Genomic DNA, 8,504 nt, shown 5'->3' on the forward strand with positions numbered 1-8,504 from the left:
TTTTCCTGTGTCCTTATCGGAAGTCAGTTAAACAAAATATGGTTTTAAATTTTTTTCCCTTTTTTCGGCCTTATCGTTGCAACCTATTCGTAGCAGTCAATTTTTCCCAGAATTTCAATAACTTCTGCTCACAAGGTTGGTTTAAACTGCTTGAGTATCCGAGCTGGTATTATCTAGGAATATTCTCGTGTTAGTTTCATGGAATCAATTGTTTTTGCTTTTCATCGGTTAAATAAATTGAAAGAACTCGCTTATTCGTTACAAGGCTGCTTGACCATTTATTTTTCCGCCTTTGGGGATTTTTCTGCGATATTAGCGACTGCCACGAAAATTTTGAGTATCTTTAACACCATGTATTTCAAAGACACAGTGACGTCTAAAATGTTGAAATCAATGAACCGCAGCGCAAAAAAAACAGCATTTGAAATATATATTTTTGAAACTTCGTTCAAGAAATTTTGGTTCCGAAATGGTATCAAGGCTGGCAGTCTGTTTGTTACAGTGGTTGCATTGCCATGAGGAAAAACTGACTGAAACTACAACAACTACCCCTAAAACAAATAATTCATCAACGATTGTTTTAAAATTTCAACTCTCGTATTTTATATCTCGCGCTGAAACAACATGTTTTGTCCTCCTCCGCCTGTCAACAATCATAAGCCATGACAGAATGATGAGGCAATGTTAGATAATATGAGTTGTGAGTGAATATTAATTGTTGACCACCCACCTGATTTGAGTTGCTCTCTCTTGCTCTTACTACTACTACTACTATTAATACAAGTATGATTTGACTAGAAGTCTGGCTGGCTGCTGTACTAGCAAGGCGCGGGACAAGCTCACTCTGATGATGCCAACAAACTATCTATCTGTCTCACTTATTGTACATACTATCCACCCAAATTACATCACCCACAGCCTATCATCTCTGTCCGTCAACCCCCCCCCCCCCCCCCCGCTCCATCCAGCTATCTCGGTGTAACCAGCTGTTAACTCCCGTGTAACGTGAAGAACAAGTATTGATGTTTTATTTGGTCAAACTCTCCGTGACTAAAAAGTTTCTGCAACGGAATAGAAAGATCTGACTTCTATGCTGAACAGTGAACAAGATTTCAGCTTGTTTGGGGTGAAACGGATGGAGAATAATGGCTGGTGGTGTCATAATGGCTGATACTAACCAGTAGTACTAAATAGACTAACCTGTTTCAGCAGAGCTCTTTATCCGCTGTTATTGGGGCTGGGGGCGCCGGTGGACCTCCGGGCGCATCGGCTGCTGCTGGATCCCAGAGTACCCAGGAGTTAGCACAAGCCCAAATGCTAGCTCTAGCGCAAGCCAGCAACAAAGACAAAACCCAGCAAATCCTCTCCACAACCCAACCCCTACATCTACTATTTCTCAAAATACCTCAGCTGCTAACTCGTTGATACAACAAAATGCACAGCTCAAAGCACTGGGTTTGATTCCACACGGCTCTGAAACGTCTTCCGCAGGAGCACATACTCTGGATCCAAATGGGTTGGGTGGTGGTGCCAGTAACGCTGGACTCCTGGCAGCCCTGGCCGCTTCTCAACAAACAACAACTGGCAGCTCTGTCTGCAGCTGCGGCACAGCAGGGAATGCAGATAGGAGCGGGGGGAGCGACCACCGCAGCCTTGCCTTACCAGACAATACCCGGCGGAATGGACATCGTTAGTTCTTTTATTTGCAATTAATCAATACCCATTCAAAAAAACTCGGGACCTTTGTTTCTGTGATTTCTATTGTGTACGCAACAGCATTGCATTAATCTGACCAGGCTTCCATTTGATCCGATTATCATTGCAATATGATCATTCCGCTGGCCAATGTCCAAAAAAACGAGTATACATAATCGATTTTGTCGTGCTTTTTCACGACCCATGTTTTAAGATCAGAGTTGTGGGCATGTGTGGAAACGAGTGACACGGCTAATTCAGTTAAATTTTGCTTTCTCGCGGATACACTATTTGATTACCTTAATGAAAGAAGACGCAATTTGTGATTAATTTCAGAAATGTCCCTCCTGATACTAGTTGTGGATTAAAAAGATGATTTGTGGTTTTAAACTTACCCATATCATTGGCCACAAGAAAAATTAAGTCATTCAATTTGGTGTCACGTAATTACTAATAAAATTCAGGCAATAAACTTTTAGACTAAGGCCAAGCTCAAAATGGTTTTGTTTCCTCAAAACGTAAAATTTATCGAAATTTGACATTTTGGACATTGGCCACGTATTGCTGTGAGGTATATTAGTTGGGATCCTCGTTCAATTTTTGCGCCGTCTTTCGTCAAATTGAATTTTATTATTTATAATAGCTATAAAACTGTAAGCTGAGCGTAGCTATATTGCGGTGCTCTTGGTGTTTTACGACTCGAAGAGGAGTATGTTTTCTTGAGGTTTTTTAAACCGTAAGTACTATTCGTTCAGACAGCGTTTTTGACCTAAAAGCAAAGGCTAGTGAAATTGCCATGTGAATTGTTTTGTCTAAGCGAGAAAGTTTTTTCATCATGCTCTTCGAACAGTGAATGACTTTCCTACTTTGAAAATTGTTTTTGACAGAATGCCGCATATAGATAAACATTTTAGCCGTTTTTCGTCCAAAATCTTATATGTTAACCTCTGAAATTGATGAAACATTGTTTTTGAGAATTGAATAATGCTTTTCAAATTCTAAATAAGCACATTTTTTATTGTTTGGTTCATTTTTGGATGTCTTTTTAATTAATCTCTTCATTTTTGGATTTTATAGCCGACTTTTTTAAAGAAAAAAAATAGTGCATTTGCAACCTACTTTTGATATTTAATGCAATGAATGCCTCCTTGTGACGTAAGGGTTTTTATTTCATAGAATTGTACGAATTCATACCCGATTTTGGATTTTTTGTTCAATTTCTCTTTGTTTGTTTTTTTTTGGTTTTAATTAATAAAAGTCTTGTGCACCGTCAGGGATTGTAATTCTTTCAACTAATATTTGAGTTGTTTGGTAGCGTGATATCTTCGAAATTTAGCAAAATCTTTTTCATCCAAAACAGTAAACTTTTTGAGTCCTATTTTTTATTGTTCCTTTTTAAAAAAAATCAGCTGATTGCTAAGAATATTAACTGCCTCATGCTTTCACAGTGTCTTTTAGGTTTTACAGCTGAACGTGAAATTCTGTTTTTTTTTCAGGTGAGTATCATGAGATTGTTTGTGATATTTCGTAGCCATCTCAGTTTTTTTGAGCCTATCGGTATTTGACCATCCTAAGTAATTTGGCCCTTTTTCAATCTTACTGTTAATTTTAAGTTTCACTGTATCAAGATTTCTGTATTCAGCGACAGTGGCATTTTTTTCAAATCAAATCTGATGAGATGAGGAGTTAATGTTTTAAAGACAAAAGTTAGTAGTTCCGGCTGCAATCTCGGCTTTCCTTGTAAAGCTGACGCTTTGTGTCGCTTCCGGAATTCTTCAGGTTATGTTTTTTGTTTCGTCTTCTGTAGCTCTGTTTTCGTTTTACATTTCTAGAACTTTCTGTCGCTTCATGTTTTCGGTTACTTTTTCAGGCTTGGTTCTTGCTTTTTGCGTGACCTAAATTGCATGCATCCATAATTACGTCTGTTGCTAAACCAAAAATTGAATGTAAGATGCAGTGTAAAGGGGTTTGGTAGCCGAGTGGTTAATGCTTCTGATTCTTAAGCCGTGGATTCTTCTGATTCTAAATTAATTGGAGTCAATTTAATTTGAATTATAACCTCTGTTTGCTGAACTCGATGACATCTGACATAAAGGTTTAGCGACTCTGTTGCAGAGTGGTGAGATGTTCGTAAGAATTTCGAAGTGACTTCTACAGAGTCAAGTAACCTTGATTGAAACATATTTTTTCCAGTTTCAAAGTGCCAAAAGTTTATGGTATTGTATATAGGAACGTTTAAGCTTTGCAGACATACATTATTTTAAAATATGGACTTCGTATTTTAAGTTCCAACAAGCGGCTGCTTTGCAACAACAGCACCAGCAGCAGCAACAACAACAGCAACTGCTCGCGGCCGCCCAACTCTCAGCCGCTGGAATGGGAGGCATTGCTACCGCCCACCATCACCACCCGGGTGCAGCCGCTCCTACCCATGCAGGCGCTCCAACAGACCTGGCCTCCTTGCTAGCCTACCAGCAAGCAGGGGCTCACCCCTCCGCCAATGCCTTCATCAGTGCACCTCCCAGTGCTTACATCTCTGCGGATCAGGTAGTCTACGACAACCACCCGACGGCAGCCGGTGCACACAACCCCTCTGGCATTATTGAGGTTAGCCAGAGCATTAACAATACTTTACACATCAGACCAGCGGTTGAAATAATTGTGAAATCGTCAGGACGCATTCTAAATTGTTGCTAATTTTTCCCTATCAATGGTCATGACTGTTAGTATAAAGGGACATACATAAATTTATTTTATGTCAACCTACCCGCATTATTTTTGGATTGAAAATAAGTCGCTAAAACAATATGAATCAAACAAAAGTGAGTGCACCTTGTATAAGCCTAGGATTTATATACAATCCGTATGTCATCACTACCAAGTACAAGTTTTTTTAATAATGGAGCTAACCTGAACTGATAAGATTAAACATGGTTCTTTTAGTTTTTATTTCGCCAGGATTCTACATCACAGGATCAAAACATTCCAATATTCCGCTCATTTTCTACAAAAATTTAAAAAAAAAACTCGTGTCACCTCGTGTTAACTTTTATTTTTCATACAAAAGAACCACGATGGCAGAGCGAAAACGAGTAAAAATATGAATAGCTGCTGCAATAGTTAAGTTACAGGTCCTTTCCGACACAAGACTCGGTAATACTGTCTAGTCTAACCACTCACGACAATTTTTTCTCAGGATATAGCCCGCAAACATCCTCCAATTTTCCATTCCCGATTAATATCAGTGTCAATGATGGTTTTTGTCCAAATTGGTCTAATTTTTGACGAAAGGACTATGTTTGAACATTGTAGTAGTTCAAATGCGTTTTGACGTGGATGAGGGATAAAATTATTTGTTACTGATTTAGGCATCTGCAGACTTGCATGATGCGAAAAGAGACATGCATCACAGACCTGCTAGTAGTCCCACTTCTGCCATCCAAGTCAACCCTACAATACCAATGGCAGCACCCCTCCAGTACCCTATGATGTACTCCCCCCGATTCCCCCACCCCCATTACGGACCTCATCCCACTTTCCACCATCACCCAATGCACTTTTTAACTACATTACCATCTCCGCAAAGTCAAGGGGGTAGAAAAATGCCAGTGGCCCCTCCCCCCGGCCATATGCTGAGCCAGTTCCCCGAAACGAAATTTTCGTGTCGGTACGTCCAGCCGAACAACGAGTTAGTGAGAGCCAATCGGGCGACTACTGACGAAAAAGTTACATCTGAGTCTAAGTTGTTGAAACGACCAGATTGCACCTCGGATGGTGTGTATAAAGCACAGGAAATATTTGGAGCTCATGGCGAAAGAAAGGTTGTCAAAAGCGAGGTTTGATTATTCAACAACTGCCTTCCAACTGAAATGGAAACCCTTTTTAGTTCACATAAATGATTGCTGGCTTTCTCTGAGTCATACAGTGTACGCGTCCATCGCTTGTACCTTTTATCTTTTAGCCAATTTCGGCTTTTTATATCACAAATCAGGTTTAGAGCGGAGTTTTAGTTGTAAGTTATCCCAGTGAATTATTTGATGCTTCGTTGCAGAAAAGGAAGGCGCAACAACGCAGATTTACTACAAAATTCAGAAACTGTTAGTGCAAAAATAAACCAAATATAGCGATGGGTTCTAAAGGGGTGGAAATCAATTGCTTCGAGCCTTCGGGTTGCTCTCATGTAAACGTTATTTCCGATTCTTCTGGTCAAGGACAAATTGATATCTGGAGTAAAAAATAATTGTTGGAAGTGTACGATTAAACTGACTTTTGGTTTGAGTTGCGGATCTTTCGTCTTCAAATGAGATTTGAGTTTAACAGTTAAATTCGAAATTGTTTCCTTTTCCCACGTAATCAACTGAATTTTGTTTCTTTACTTGCGTTCTCAAATTTGATATTTTACTTTTAGAAAAGGGTCACTTATCGTAAAATTCGGAACATCGGCTATGCAATGTCGGATTCCTCCGAGATAAAAAAAAGGAAACAATTAGTGTTTTTAATGACTATTTCTACTGTTTATGATAGTTTTGTAGCGATTGAAAAATGTCATGTCCTTATTTTGTTTTCTCACGTATAATGGATGAACATGTTGAAACACGTTGGCTTCTGTTTCAGCCCAGCTTAATGAAAAGGTCGTTGGATTCGGCAGGGGGTGGAAGTGAGCCCGTGAAGAAACAGCCCAAGTATTGAACAAACTCACGTTAACATAAAAGCACGTAACACAGAGTACTCAAACTTGATCTGAAAAACTTGATCTTGCTTTGATCATTGAATAAATTGTCGCCGATAGCTTAAAAATGTGACCCAGAATTTAGAACTCGCGATTAGATTTGAGATGGTCGGCAACTCACTTGATCTGATTTCGGGTGAAACTCAAATTTTTAAAGTGAAGATCATAACGGAAAGAACTTATTGCCTAGTCTCAAAAGATTGTTACTTGTGTTGAAACTTTTGTTATGTAGAATACAGAGTATTATAATTTACGTTAGCTGTTAATTGCAGAATTTAGCCTTGGTTGTATTTATGTAACACTGTCATAACCTGAATGCAAAAACACTCTCAAATGTTTAATGTACAATTGATCGATCAAGCGGTGCTGCTGTAGCAATGTGACAATTTATCAAAATGCACAATGTTAATCAACTCAGATGACAATTCCAATCTATTCCAGAGAAGCCAACTCTGGAAGATTCACCCGTTCAGACATTCCTCAAATTCTATCTCGACTGTTCAAATTCTCCATTTGTGACTCCACCATCCATCCGTGCTGTAATTCTTCCACAATATTCCAGAACATAATTGATGGCGTTTTTGATTGGTTGAACTTAGAGCTGCTCTGTTAGTCCTAAGTCCTATTCTGTCTTCATTTCGTTTTTCTCTGCTATCTACTTGTGATATTTATGTTCCAAATAATACCAGAAATTACTGATAAATTGCTCTTTCTTCGTACATTTAGACAGATCCATTAATTTCCACATTCTAAAGATTCTCTTCCTTTTTCAGCCGACCTCTTTCGGCAGATCTGTGTGTGAGTTTACGGATGTGGTGGATAATCTTTGATGATTGTAAACTTGTTTGATTATAGACTTTGTTGAAATCTCTTTATTGTTCTATTCTATTGACGACATTACATTCCTGCAAATTGCTTATTATAGAATTTTTGAGTTCCTTATAATCCTCAATGATAGTATATTTTCTGAACTTTGTTTTTGCAGCTAACATTTTAATTGCTTTACAGATGAAGGTAGTTTAAGCAGCTGCAATCAAAAATCAACAGGTATTTGTAGTTTGATCAAGAAGGCTCGCTAATGTGCGTTTGCACATAATGTTCCTACCCCGCTCATCCACATTTGACTTAATTGTCTACCAAATAAGGAGGACAGGAAACTTTCAAGAATTCGCATGCTGCTCGAAAACAATGGTATGCGTATAAAAACCGCTATACTATCAGAACACAATGATAAAATAACACTGATAAATAGAGCGAGCTAAAACCGAAACTAAACAATTTAACTTGTACTTCACTACAAAGCAATTGTTTAGAAAACATTGGGACTGGGTAACAAGTAAAACAAAGAATAAAAAGGAGATGAGTTCAAAAATTAATTGAAAATTATTGAAACCAATTTACTTAAGATATAACAACCATAAGCTTACAACTAGGAAAAAAAAGTATTAGGTAGATTCACATGAAATTCCTTAGGTAGCCAATAGGACCTGTTGGTAGTAAGATTATGTCATTAGACCACACACACAAGCCGTTAAAACCGTAAGCCAAAAACCTTTAAGTGAAAAGTTTATTAATGTTCAGTTTGTAATAGTGCGAACATCAACAGGTCAAGCACACAGGATCGGTTGAAGAACACAAAGAAAATAATATTACCTGCTTCACCAGAAAGTAATGGGTTTTTGTCAATAATGGTATTATGTTTCAAGTTAACAAAAACAAGAATCAAAGGGCAAAGCCCAAAATTTATCGATAAATTGAATTCAAATGCAATAAAGGCACCAGTTATTCAAAAATATAATGTAGAATTACTTATATTTCGAAAGAAGCCTACGGAAAGTCGCCAAAGTTTTCGATTCAGCATATGTCTTACAACTGCAAAGGGAACAACAGATGAAAAACTTTAGAAGTGAAACAAAATTTACAAATGAGGAAACCATTAAAACTGGAAGCTAATCACTGTGAATATTACATATGTTTAAACTCCTTATTAATAGCCGCACAGTGATAGCTGGGGCTATTATTGGGATTCTCTTGGTTTTTACAATTCAAAGAATTTGAATTGTATTGGGGCGCTGTCTTT

General features: G+C 38.1%; 1 pseudogene; it reads left to right on the forward strand.

The window, feature by feature from the left end:
* Positions 1-7,395, forward strand: part of LOC142340417 (uncharacterized) — a 47,573-nt pseudogene extending 40,178 nt beyond the window's left edge.
* The last annotated feature ends 1,109 nt before the right edge of the window (positions 7,396-8,504 follow it).

The sequence above is a fragment of the Convolutriloba macropyga genome, chromosome 1 (assembly GCF_964194025.1).
Source record: "Convolutriloba macropyga chromosome 1, txConMacr16.3, whole genome shotgun sequence".
Lineage (NCBI taxonomy): Eukaryota > Metazoa > Xenacoelomorpha > Acoela > Convolutidae > Convolutriloba > Convolutriloba macropyga.